Consider the following 15,053-nt stretch of genomic DNA (forward strand, 5'->3'; position numbering starts at 1 on the left):
AAGTCTTTGGTGAACAAATTGTTCCTGCAGAAAAAAGTTGTGTAACCTAAGGATAAGGATGGAGACTCACTAACATAACATCTGAACACCTTTAATACTGTGGTAAGCCATTGGTTATCTGTTGATATAAAAAATTCAGATGAAGATAAGTGTATCAGTTTGTTGTGTTCTCTACTGGATTCTTGGGAAAGTCTAGTTGTTGCTACAGGTAGCAATACAACTACCTTGAAGTTTGATGAAATAGTCTCATCCTTGTTGTCGAAGGAGATGAGACAGAAAAATATGGAGAGCCAGAATAGAGATGCATTATCTATATGAGGATGCTCCTAGAACATAAACAAAAATAAGCCCTTGAGTGGGAGATCTAAATCTCCAGGAAAACCTGTAAAGGTGTGTTGGAAATGTGAAAAGAAAGGGCACTACAAAAAGGACTGTATATCTGAAGCTCCTAAGAAAGGAAAGGGATCTTATGATTCTCCTTCTGCAGAGGCGAAAACCATCTCAGATGAAGGTGGGGATGTGTACTTGGCTTCTTCTTCAAGTACACATGTAGAACATGAGGCATGGTTGATTGAGTCAAGTGCATCCTTTCACTTCACTCCCCATAGGGAGTGGTTCTGTGAGTATGAGAAATATGATGGTGGTGATGCCTTCTTAGGGGACGATAGGAAGGCTAGAATCATCATACCTGGAAAAGTCAAGCTGAATTTGCAAGGTGGAAGGATTAGAACACTTCCTGATGTTCTGCATATTCTTTTATTGGCAAGAAATCTAATTTATGCAAGCAAGATGGATGATGCAGGTGTAAAAATAGTGTTTTAAAAATATAACCAGAAGATGGTTTAAGGAGGACTAGTATTGATGCGAGGAGTTCAGACTGGAACTTTGTACAAGCTTTTGGGTAGCACTATTATTAATGGGTGCAAAAATTGTTTGGTTCGTGAAAGTGGAGCAGAAAACCTAGTGGTCTCTAGATAAAAGATTATGTTATGGCATCAAAGGCTAGGACATATTGGAGAGAAGGGCCTTTGGATACTACATGGTAATGGTATGATAGAAGGTATGTCTAATTTCTCTCTGGATTTCGATTATTGTGAAGATTGTTTATATGAGAAGCAGAATCGGGTGAGTTTCCTCTTTGGTGCTAAGAGGGCGAAAGGGATATTAGAGTTTGTGCACAGTGATGTGTTTGGACCTATGTTGGTTCTATCAATGGGTAAGTATGTGTACTATGTCTAATTTATAGATGAATTCTCAAGGAATACATAGATATATTTCCTCAGGAAGAAATCTAAAGTCTTTGACATGTTTAAAGAATTTAAGGCTCTGGTGGAAAATCAGAAAGAGAAGAAGATCAAGGCATTGAGGACAGATAATGGTGGAGAGTTTTGTAAGAAGGAATTTGAAGAGTTTTGTAAGAAGTTTGGTATAGCATGATAGAAGACTACTCCATACACACCTCAACAAAATGGAGTTGCAGAAAGAATGAACATGACATTGATGGAAAAGGAAAGAAGCATACTCAGTGGTGTTGGGTTAGGACATGAATTATGGGTAGAGGCGGTGGATATTGCATGTTACTTGGTTAACATATCACCTTCATCGATTTTGGAGGATAAGAATCCACATGAGGTATGGACTTCTAAGAAACCCTCTCTTTCACATCTGAGGGTATTTGGTTATGATGTGTATGTATCCAAAGAAGAAAAGAACTAAGTTGGATAGTAAATTTGAAGGGTGTAGCTTTATTGGGTATAAGGATGGTTTAAACGGTTATAAACTTTGGAACCCGGAAATAAGGAAGGTTGTGGATAACCAAGATGTGGTGTTTAGAGAGGTGAAATATGTTATTAAACATGAAGTCCTACCAAAGGAACCTGAGAAGATAGAGTTTGAGCTAAAGGAGGAAGATTCAAACTCTGCAATAGAATAGGAATTAGAAGAGGAAGAGCCACAAACTCTAGTTTTGAGAAGATCAGTTCTAGAGAGAATGCAGCTAGAAAGGTATAGTCCATCTGCTTTATGTTCAGATATTTATTTATATATTACTGATGATGATCCCAAAACTGTCAGGGAGGTAATAGATTCAAAGGATGGAAAACTCTGGAAAGAGGACATGGTTGATGAAATGTCATCTTTAGACAAAAATGAGGCTTGGGATCTAGTGGAGTTGTCGACTAGAAGGAAACCCATTGGAAGCTAATGGGTGTTTAAGAAGAAGATGAATGCAGAAGGCAAGGTGGAGAAATACGAATCTCGTTTGGTAGAAAAAGGTTATTCCCAAGTGTCAGGAATTGATTTGGTGATATCTTTTCTCCTGTTGCCAAATTAACTTCTATTAGATTAGTTTTATCTATTGCTATTGCATTTGATTTTGAGGTAGAACAAATAGATGTGAAGGTAACATTTCTTCACGGGGATGTGGAAGAAGAGATCTATATGAAGAAACTGAAGGCTTTGTGGTGAAGGGTAAGAAAGAACTTGTAGGTAGATTAAAAAATTCTTTGTATGGTTTAAAACAGTCACTAAGGATGTGGTATCAAAAGCTTGATACATATGTATAGGGACTTGGCTTCACAAGGAGAAAATTAGATCACTATGTGTATTTTAAATTGATTGGTGACCATGTTATTTATTTGGTCTTGTATGTGGATGATATGTTGTTGATTGGAAATGAAAAAGAAATTATTCAGGATTTGAAGACCCAATTGTCTTCCAAATTCAATATGAAGGATATTGGTGTTGCAAACTATATTTTGTCATGGAAATTAAATGAGATCAAGCTCTGGTTAAACCTAATGAAGTATGTCGAGACAATATTGCAAAGGTTTAATATGTAGGATAGTAAACCAATGAAGGTTCCTATTCCTGTAGGTGTAAAGTTATCTGTTGAACAGTGTCCCAAGACACAAGAAGAGGAAGAGGACATGTCATGTGTTCCATATGCAAGTGCAGTTGGTAGCCTGATGTATGCAATGGTTTGTACTAAACCAGACATTGCACATGCATTGGGAGTATTGAGCAGGTTTACGTCAAAACTAGGGAAGAAGAATTGGACAATAGTGAAGTGGGTTAGGTATTTGTGTGGCGCTAGTGATTATGGCTTGTACTACAAAGGAAGACCAGGATTGGACATAGTTTTGGACGTTCATGGCTTTGTTGATGCAAATTGGGCTGGAGATCTAGATCAAAGAAGATCTACAAGTGGGTGTGTGTTTAACCTATTTGGAGGAGCAATCAGTTGGATGAGAAAGAGACAGTATGTAGTGGCACTTTCAACTATGGAACCAGAATACATGGCAACCACTCATGCAAGCAAGGAAGAAGTTTGGTTGTAGATATTATGTTCAAGTATGGGGTTGGTACAACGAGCTATAAGGATATACTGTGACATCCAAAGTGCATTTTTCTTGGAAAAGAAACCTTCTTATCATTCAAAGACAAAGCACATTGATGTTCAATATCACTTTGTGAGGGATATGGTTGCGGACAAAAAGGTGTTGCTCGTAAAGGTGGACACTTTAAAGAATGTTGCAGATGCATTGATCTGATATTCACCCTATGAATGACATCAGTTAAAGATTTATTAAACTAAGGTATTATAGACTCATGTGCTAGTGTGTGTTCTGTGTTATTGAAGCAACGGATCAATCAGATTGCCAATACACAGACAATAAAATGGAAAGACAGCAGAGAAATACAGTAAGCAAACACAAAGACACAAACGATTTTAATAAGGAATTCATCCTATTCTCCAGGGCTACGTCTCCGGTCCAACTTTCAGTGATGGCCTTATTTTATTGTGCCTTTGGGCAGAAATTTACAATACAAAGACTCAATGTGAGTTCACCTGAAGCAGGTTTTTGCTTGGCAGGGTCGTTCTTGGATTCCCCAAGCCACTGGAGTACATAGACTCTTCTTCTTCCTACCAGCTCTGTGACCTTCTGGTCTACAGTGGAAAGAGCCAAATGTGATGCTCAGTCCAGACAGATTTTTAATGGGATGGCTTCGATCCTCAAACTCTCTGGTGCTCGATGTTGCTACTGATTAGCTCGGCCCTCTGTCTCTTATGCTTTTCTTTACTGTTCTCTGTGTCCAGTCCTCCTCTCAGGGTTCACTATTTACTATCTCTCTTGGCCGCTTGGACTCTACTCAACTCTAATTGATTCGACTATCTTTGTTCATGGCTTTAGCCATTTGATCCCTATGTCTGTTCGGTTCCTCTTCCACATGTGCTAATTCACCTTCTATAGTTGCACTTGGAGTTCCCTGTGTTCGGCATCATCATGAATGCTCAGGGAGTGGCCACGTGTCCTCTCTAAATGGCGCCAGCAATGCTTCGTCGATTCGTTTCTTTAGTTACATCGTGGATGCGTTCTTCCTCCATTGTGGCGATCAAACGGATTCCAAATCCCTTCAAACGCAGCTTAATTCCCTGTCGATTCTGCTTCTTTACATTGGGTGCAATCTCAATCGTCCGATCTGAGCCCTCCACATGTTTCACACGGTTGACTTGCTCGACTAATAGCGTGCGATCAATGGCGATTTTCTCTCACCTCCACCTGCCACGCATCAATCGTTGTATGGAATTGCTCTGCTTTCATCCAAAACCTCTTATCATTTAAGGGCGCCCCGATCAAAACCATCGGTTCCCAGAGCGTGGGTCCTGCCATGTACGGTTAGCACTTTTTCCCTTTTCCGCCCGCAGTCCTCCAGTTCCCCCACGCGACCAAGTGCTCGGGCTTTCCCATTTTGGCCCTATTTGCCTAGCGCATCGCTAGGCGCTAGTCGCGCATCAAAAATCACCTCTTTTTCCCATTCCGGGGCTCCCAGGGGCTACTTTGGCCTCCCGCGTGGCCTCCATGGGCCTCGGTCAGTGCACTTTGACCGAGGTCCTCGTTGTTCCGTGTTGGCTGCCATTGCCACTGGTTCAGGGTGTTTTTTATCGCTGTTTTGGATTTCTTTAGAGATTTGTTTGACCTGATTCAGTCATGGTTCTTTGACAGTCTTCTATGGATCCAATTCAGATCATGCATTGACAAAGTTTGTGAGCACTGAGAAGTTTTCTTGGTGTAGAGAAACAATGGGTGTTCTAGGCATGGACTAATGACTAATCTCTCTTGTGACCCCATGTGTAGAAAGAAAACAACAAGCGGGAGAATGTTGGGTGTGTGTTATATTATTTCCACAACTTGGAAAGCATAATGGAACTAATTGCACAATGAAATAAGTAGAAAAATGAGAGCAATAGATCAATATATTACCATACAAGATGATAATAATAGCTCAAATGTAACCCCAAAGTCTTTTGTATTAATTTGAAACAAGTGTACAATCCAACAGAGTATCCTTAAGCCCAATAGCCCATATCAATATTAAAAAGTGAGAACCCAAATATCATATATACAAGAGTGTGGGAGCCAATCCCAAGGAAAAATGGTGAGAACCCCAAGGCAAATGGGTGACAATCCCAATGCCCATCCATGCAATTTGAATTCCTCCAACAAGGCACAGGCATTCCTTTGAGGCTACATGCAATCCAAGATGAGGGAGTTCAAATGAGGAGAAGAGGGAAAAGTGTATATGGGTGGAGTGGTAGGAGACCACTTTTCCAGGCCATCTCAATGAAATCAAAATCAATCTCAAGTCAACTCATGATATCTCCTTGAAGCACAAGTTAACTTCCTCAAATCATGGGACTTATCACTGAAACCTGTTGTCTTCTCCAAAAGAAATTTGATACGCTTGATTTGTGGCTTAGGTGGAGTCCAAATCACTTGGTAACTCAAATTTGACCCTTAGATGAATTTCCACCTCATTTCCACATCATTTTAACATGTGTGGATATTTATTTTTCTCCATTTATTTAATTGTTAGGCTAATTTATTGCCACATTTTCCATAAGCTTAGGAAAAGTGGGTTTTTAGGGTCTATAACTTATTTTTTATCCCTCAAATTGTGTCTTAGTAGAGAGTTGAGGGTGAGAGGTGTAATTTTGAGCCCACATATCCCATACAAATTCTCTAGACATCACTTATTACATTTTATAACAAGAATTTATTAAAATTTATGTCCTGCGGGAAATTTTAAAAGTTAAAAAACTGACCCCTAGACCTAATCAAATTCCACGAAATTTTACGAATGATCTAGTATGGTAATATAAAATGACTCTAGACACTAGGACTCACCTGAGGCCTTTCCCTCAAGTCGAACTCCGGCTTTGGAGCTATGCTTGGAGGAAAAAACTCAATTAATTATTAAGTGCTCGAAAGTACCTAATAATTAACCAAGTAAAAAAACCTCACAAAGTAAAATCACTTGATGAAAATGTCCCAAGTTACCTAGGTCTTTTACATGACTCATTTCATCTTAATATTATCACTTTACAACGTCCCTGTAGGGCTTGCAGAATCTAAGTACAATGTAGAAGAAGATGAGAAGAAGAAGATAGAGTTAAAAAAGTTGATGATATGTGAACCCTGATGGTACATGAAGCCTTTTGACATATCCTTGGGCATGGAGTCTTCAAGTGATCTTCAATGGTCAAAAGTGTTAGTGTCTTATGTTATAGTAGTCAAAGTCAAGCTTAGATTTTTTTTTTTGGTTCAATTTGTAAAATGTTTCTACGATATCATAGAGATCAAGTCCTTAGTTTTTATGAAGAGTGTGAGATCAAGTTTTAGTGTAAAATTAGGGTAGGATATATCGAAGTCTTTGAGTAGTGAAAGAAATCAAGTTATCAATGTCTTAAAATATCTAGGTTTAATAAGTCTAGGGTTAATGTGTCATCCAAGTCATGAATGAAGATAACAGCGGGTTTTGTTTTTTCTCTATTGATTCAAGTTAGTGATGTATTTTCAGTTACTTACAAGGTCAAATCAAATATTGCATCATATCCTTGTCACCACAAGTTGCTGCTATGCTTCTCCTTTGTGTTGCGTTATTGTCAAAGCATTAATATTTTATAGAGGACTAGTATTTTGGCATTATTTCTTATGTATGGAGGATAAAGGAGGTTTTTAAGGCTGTCAACATCATCTATCAACTATTTTTCTCAGTCATATTCCCTAACATATAGTCAAACATATGCAGGTGGAAATTCGTTGTGCTCAGGCACTACGCTTCTGTTGTAGGTGGTGTTTTTCAAGGATGTTGATGAAAAGATGTTATCCTATATGTATATGACACATTTGTGACACATTCAGAAGTCTGGTAGGTGATCAGAAGCATGCAAATCATGAACTCGCTGCGTTTTTTTTGAAGAAGGAAGAAGTGCAGTGAATGTGTTGTGCTTCCACATAGTCAATAGTTTGACCTTTCAATTTGAATCCCCACCTCTTGAGATCAGTTTATATGCGTATGGTAAGTGTCCTTAAGGGTCTTGTGGGTTTAGCATTCAATAATTGATAATATAATATGAAAAGGAAGCTCGTTTTGTTTTGGTTGCAGGGGACTTGCTATGTTTTTTTACTATTTTTGCAGTTAACTTCAAAATGGGTTTATGACCAAATGGAAAGGAATCTTGAAAAACAAAAAGAGGTTTTTGTCAAACACAACTTAAATTTAAAAAAAAAAAAAAAAAAAAAAAAAAAAAAACCTTCTTAGATATATTCACATGTATCATATATTAGAAGATTCGAATGAATATTGAAAGCTTATTTTGCATATTTTGTCATTTCCTGTTTTAGTCATGATACTTGGGCGCTAATTTCGAGGAGAGAGAATGATTTTTGAAAACTGGGAAATTTTATCTCAATAACGATCTCATCCAAAAAAGCCTCCTTCAGTTTTGTAACATATTTCATGATTCGAGAGATATGATCTAATCTTTGACCCCTATTTTTTCCAAAAATTCAGTCCCTATTTCCTAGCAGGTAGTTTCTAAATCTAATGTAACTGACTCTGTCTTTGGGGAAATGTTTGAGCTAGACCCACTAAGTCTAGGGATGAGATAATTATATATATTTCATGAATTTTAGTTTGAAAAATGTTGGTTGGTCAAGGTTTGATAGAGAAGACATTGAGCATTGTACATTTTCATTAAAAAATTTCAGTGAATGATGAAGGTTGGAGTCTACTTTTTCAAGGATTCATGTGTCAATTTATTATGGTGATGTTTTATCCTATGTATGTGAGCTTCTCAAGTTTTATAATCATTCTTGAATGTTATGTCTTCAATGTTTAGTTAAGAAAAAATTATTTCATAGTTCACTTTTAAGTGCTCTTTTATGGATAACTGAACATTTTATTGTTTTTTCCTCCATTGAAATATCAAAAATTCATCCTCATATAGATGCTTTAGATGTTATCAATTCCACTTATCCTCTATTCACCTCTCTACAATGAAATTTGACAAAAACACCATAAGTATTGCCTACCTTGCCCCTATCCAAGGATTCCTCATTTTCCCATTATATCACTAAAAATCATTAGCTCCATATGACTCCATGCCCAATCAATTTTCGATATTCCTTGCCATCAAACTATTATCTATGATCTTATCGCCTAGCCTAAAACCTAAGACAATCGGTAATCTAATTAACTGAAGATTCATATAGAGAGAGCCCTCTCTGAAGCTAGAAGGGCTAGGTTCCAGTTTTAAAGTGCTTTGTGGCTACCTTTGGGTTCCCCTCCTTAGCTTGGAGGAATTACGAAGTGCTAACAAATAGGTTAATCCAAAGGAAGTATGTTGAGACAATATTACAGAGGTTTAATATGTAGGATAGCAAATTGATGAAGGTTCATATTCCTGTAGGTGTAAATTTATTTGTTGAACAGTGTCCCAAGACACAGGAAGAGGAAGAGGAAATGTCCTATGTTCAATATGTGAGAGCAGTTCCTAGCCTAATGTATGAAATGGTCTGTACTAGACCAGACATTACACATGCAGTGGAAGTATTGAGAAGGTTTATGTCAATACCAGGGAAGGAGAATTGGGAAGCAGTGAAGCGGGTTTTCAAGTATTTGTGTGGCATTAGTGATTATGGTATGTGATATCAAGGAAGGCCATGATTGGACAGAGATTTGGACATACAGGCTTTATTGATGCAGACTGAGCTGGAGATTTGGATCGAAGAAGATCTACAAGTGGGTATGTGTTTACCCTATTTAGAGGATAAGTCATTTGAATAAGCAAGAGACAGTCTGCAGTAGAAATTTCAACTACATAGGTTGAATACATGGCAACCACTCATGCAAGCAAGCAAGGAGTTTGGTTGAAGAGATTGTTTTCAAGTATGGGGTTGGTACAACGAGCTATAAGGATAGATTGTGACAGCCAAAGTGAAATTTTATTGGCAAAGAACCATGCTTATCATTCAAAGGCAACACATTGATGTTCAGTATCAATTTGTGAGAGATGTGCTTGAAGATAAAAAGGTGTTGTTGGTAAAGGTGGACACTCTGAAGAATGTTACAGATGCATTGAAAAAGTATGTGAGCATTGAAAAGTTTTCTTGGTGTAGAGAAACAATGGGCATTGCACGCCTGGAGCAATGACTAATGTTGAAAATAGCAACAAGAAATGTTAAAAATAGAATCCAGAATATTATAAATTTAATTTCTCCTTGAATTAAAGTTGAGAATTAAAATTTGAACTTAGTCTCACCAGCTGCTTGAAAAATAATTAATTGATTCATTATGGATTAATTAGTTGGAGAAATTCAAGTTAGAAGTCTTTGTGAAATCATGCAACATTCATCCCTTAAATTAAGGAGATTATCCCTTAATTAAGAAGATAACGATGAGTTGTATTTGAGTTGTAAATAGTTAGCTCAGTTAACTGAATTATGTCCAGTTAAATTAGTTCCAAACAGTTTGAGGAACTAATTGTGGGTTCAGTCAGTTAATGCATGCATGCATCAAACTAGTGTACTCCAAATAACTAAAGATTCTCTCATTAGTAATTCATGCATGTCTATTCAGAGAAAGACCCAGTTGAGATTAAAGATAGGGATAGGTTACTATCAGTTGCATGTTTTCTCCTATAAAGGAAACTCATGCATGCAGTCAAGGGAAGGTTCCTTGAGGATTTCATAGTTCTGGCAAGGTGTAGGATCAGTGTGAGTGATTAGTCTTTTGCTTCGTAACAAGAGGATCACCTAGAGAAACTGTGCAAGGAAATAGGAGCTTGGAGGGCAGAGGAGAAGGCTTGTGAGAAGCTTTGATTTCCTGTGAGCATCCGGGAGGATTGTACTGAGAGCTGGCTAGCTGTGAGAGCTAAGGCTTTGTATAATTCTGATGTATTTCCACCTTGTATGATAATACAGATAGTGGGGTTTTTTAGCTGAGGCTTTCCCCAGAGTATTCTTCTGTGTTTCATGTGCATTGATTCTGCTTGTGGTTACATGTGTTCTGCTTGATCTTGCTCAAATCTATTAAGCTTCCACAAGTTTGATTGTAGAAGTAGATTAAATTATTTTTCTTTAGTTATATTGCATTATCAGGTTAATCTACAGTGAGAATTTGTACATGGTATCAGGGCTAGCTGATCTATAGAGAAATTTCTACAACTAAGCTCTCCTATGACCCCTAGTGTGGAAAGAAAACAACAAGTGGGAGAATGTTGGGTGCGTGTTATATTCTTTCCATGTGCTATGGGGTTCGGGGAAACGCCCCAAATTTTTTATATTTTATGTGGACCCAATAATAGTTGGGCAGAACCAAGGATAGGGGACGAACCCAAAGATGGTGGGCGGACCTACCCATGGTTTTGTGCATGGATTTTTCACATGGTTTTGGACATGATGGTTTTCTGCCCATGGTATTTTGTAGATCCGGTCAAGGGAACTACAGTTATATTATAATCCATGGTTAATGGATTGGGGTTTCATTAGGGGAATTTTGAGGTCTAAAATGGGCCTCCTAAGGAAATTATAAAATAATAGTGGAAATAATAAAATAATATTATATTACATCATCAAATTTTAGAGGGAAAAAAAAAGGAAAAAAATTATTTTTTCAACTCGTATTTTCAACTTATCTCCCTATGGGTTTACTCAAATTTCGAGCGAAAACACTCGTTGGATGCAAAATTTGATTCTTCATCCAAGGCGTACCCGTGTTGCATACTTTCAATGGACCCTTCTACATGAAAAAGGAGAAATACATGAAAAACGTGATTGCAATCACTTTTTTGCATGTATTTCTCATATTTCGTGTAGCAGGGTCCATCGAAAGTATGCAACATGGGTAATCCTTGGATGAGAAATTAAATTTTGCATTCAACTAGTACTCTCACTCTAAATTTGAGTAAAACCTTAGGGAGATAAGTTGAAAATACAAGTTGAGAAAGTAGTTTTATTATTTCATTATTTTTTAATCTATTTACTTTTTACTCCAAAAATGGTAAATCACCCCCATGGTTAACATCATCATCTTGAATCCTATTGGTTCTTATAAAGTTTATGATGCCATGGTTACCCTTGCTTACTCCCACAGTATGGATCTACAATACATAAGTACATTTGTCCCAGGAATTTTAACTCTCTAACGAGTCAAAATCTCAACCATCAATGGTTAAGGACCCCTTTCTTAATCTCTGCGGAATAATTTATTAAAACCCAACATAGCCTAACCCTTAGGCAATATCCACTTATCGGGATTTTAATCAACCCTCAAGCCTTCATTTATGACTTTATTAAAGTATTTCATTAAAACCTTCTATCGGAACTCATTCACTCCCATAAACCTTAGTTTAAGCTTTCGCTAACCCTTTAACCACATATATATATAATCTTCTCTTTAAACATTGGTTACATAGCATTTATCACATAGACTTACCTTTAAACGCAGAACTTCAATTATATCAGAATACAAAGGAATAACCCGATCGAAACACATAGGTCGGACTTCAAACATTATAAACCCACGTTCATAATTGTCGTCGGGTCTGCACTCATCCATCACCTTTCCATTGTGCTCTCCATTCAAACTCCGATCAGCAATCAAATTATGACCGTCGATCTAGACTCGATCCAACAGTAGGACTTTCACCTAATCAACAGAATAGAACGACGACCCTCCACCGTCGATCTTCCTTCTTCATATCTGACGGTTGATGTTGGTTTTGGATAGACAACGAGCACGGGGATTAACTGCCCAATAAAGTGGTTTCCCCTCACCACCTTTGTGCTACGTGTCGAATGGTGAGTGGAATCGGGCGCTCACCCTTCCATACCACTTACCATTTAAACCTTGCCTGAAATACCACTTCTGCTTATAAACCCGCCTTTTCGTCAGTTATCTCTCATGCTCTTCTCTCATGCGATGACCGTTGATCTATGAGATCTAATGGTTCTTATGCATCACCTCTTCACTTCTCTGCTCGTTCCTTTCCTTTGACTTTACTTCGTCCTTCAGTGTTTTTCCTTGTGGTTTTGGGTTTTTCTTCAGGGTTTCGGTTTTCCACTCTTCCGCTTCCTCTGAACTTAACTCCACGAATTCTCCCTTCGCTACCTCTCCAGATCTTACTCTGATCCTTCAGCTGGATTGAAATATCCCTTATGATTCCTATGAATCATTCTCTCCTCTGCATATCTACAGAACTCTGCTTGCAACCTTCTGTTACAGAACCTATGAATTCATAACTTACATGTAATTCATTCATTAAATACTCGTTTCACACACTTACACAGTTAGGAAATAAACCTTTGTATATATAAGTATAAACAAATGATTACATATCGAGACCTCTGTCTCACAGACCTAATCTTCAATATCAATGGCCTCTTCCTTTACTCTACTCATAATCTTACATTTATACCAGAAAAATTCTGTTGAACTAATTTTGGTTCAAATCCTAAATCTACTAAACTGGCTCCTAAATGTCCTCTATGTCCACTTCTAATTTCAATTAATTCCTAATAACTCTCTCTAGTTCCTCGAATCATGAAACTACCTTTAGAGTTATAATTGACTTCTAACTCTCTTGTCATTATTAACCACTCATGTTCTCCTTTATTCGAGAGCATTTACAAACATCCTCACACATCTAATTAATTCCTATTCTAATCACTTAAAAGACTAAATATTACATTAATTTGAGACTTAGGAAACCAACTTCCTTAAAACACGTGACCCCCCCTATGTCTACTAAAATAAAATGATTTTCCTTGGGTTGAATGCTCCTGCATCAGTTTATTTTGGTTGTACATTTTTCTTAGGAGGCCCATTTTAGACCTCAAAATTCCCCTAATGATGAATGCTTCAACATGTATATATATGTATTGTAACATTGAAAGGAACATAATGAAAAATCAATTTGGTAGTCTTGGTTTTGGGATACAGGGGAAAATATTTGTGTATATTTGTTTTATGTTCTTGCCATTGTTTATTTTTTCTATTTGAAGAATCCATTTGTAGGTAATTTTTATACAGAGTTAAAACCTATAGTTTTGACAATTATAGTTCAAGGCTTAAAAGTTGAATTTGTGATATCAACTTGTCTTGTATAAAGACATACATTATCACAATAAATCTATAGCACAAAAAATCAGAGCGTGATGCATCTATAATATGTTATTATTAAAGATCATCAAGCATTGTCATTGACAACTATGTCTACAAAAGAACTATGGAACTTAAGGTATACTCATCTCAATTATAAAAACCTTTTTTTAATTCAAAAGAAAGAAGTGGTGGAGGTTCTTCTAGCTTTCAAGAATGAACATAGTAAATGTGATGGTTGTGCAGTAGGAAAACAACATAAAAATGATTTTTCTAGAAGTATAGATAAAAGGAAAAAAAATATTATTTAATTAGTTCATATTGATGTGTGTGGGCCAATGAAAACTAAATCACATTGAAGATATCTTATTTTCTTATCTTAATTGATGATATAGCAAGATTTACATGGGTTTATTTCATAAGAAAGAAGAGTGATGTGTTTGAGTATTTCAAAGAGTTTAAAAGCATGATTGAAAAACATATAGGAAAACACATCAAGATATTTAGGTCATATTAAGGAGATTTCAACAAATAATTAAAAAACAATGGGATTTGGAAACCATACATAGTTTCACATACTCCTAATTAGAATGGTATAGCTAAGGGGAAAAATATAACCTTGGTTGAATGTGCTTGGAGCATGACTAAAGGTAAGATTACTCCTATTGGGTTTTTGGATGAAGTAATAAGTATTGTTTTGTATCTAATAATAGAAGTTCAACCAATTTTTAAAGCATAAAAACCTTTGTGAAGCATTATATGGTTATACACCAATTATTAACCATTTGAGTATTTTTGGGAGTAAAGAATTTTCCCACATTCCAAAGGAAGATAAAAGGAAACTTGATGCAAAGTCAACCAAATGTATCTTCATTTATTATTGCGTTGATCATAAAGGTTACAAAATGTTTGATCCGAATAGTCATAAATTTGTTGGGTTATATTTCATGAGTATATGCAACTAATATTCAAACCCTAAATGATCAAGATCTATGGAAGCTTCATAATAAAGGAATTAAAAGTGAAAAAGTAGAAGAAATTGAAGATAAATAAGATGATGTTGAAGATAAAAATAGCATTGAATGATCCATATTGGATCATTATATTGTTTTTCATCCATCATGATACTTTCAGAGTGGAAAAAGTGGAGGAACCATCTCACATGACCATCAGTAATAGTGGGACCCAATTTGGCAAATTGGGCTCTAAAACTTTCTAGGAGCATTTTGAGGCATCAAATGGCAATTTTTGGGGGGTAAGACTTTACCACTTAAACCTCAAAGCTGCATTGTCTTAAGTGTTTTTATTTAGTCAAATTTCATCTGTGCAAAAATAACCCCACAGTGATTTCCCCACACACATTTCCTCTGCACAACACTTCCCCTTTTGCATGTTCCTCCTTTCACACATATCCCCACTTCCACAAATTCACACACATCCTCAACTCCACACATTTCTTTCCACACAACATTTCCCCATACAAGCGCTACTCTGCATAATGACTTTCCCTACACTTGTCTTTTCTTACACGATTTCCCACTCAATGTTATTAACTACTAAATACGCCACTAATTATGATTACAAAGATTTTTTGATATAATATTTAT

Source organism: Pinus tabuliformis, chromosome X, assembly GCF_031772625.1.
Source record: "Pinus tabuliformis cultivar Carrire ecotype Pingquan chromosome X, CPIR1, whole genome shotgun sequence".
NCBI classification, from domain to species: Eukaryota; Viridiplantae; Streptophyta; class Pinopsida; order Pinales; family Pinaceae; genus Pinus; species Pinus tabuliformis.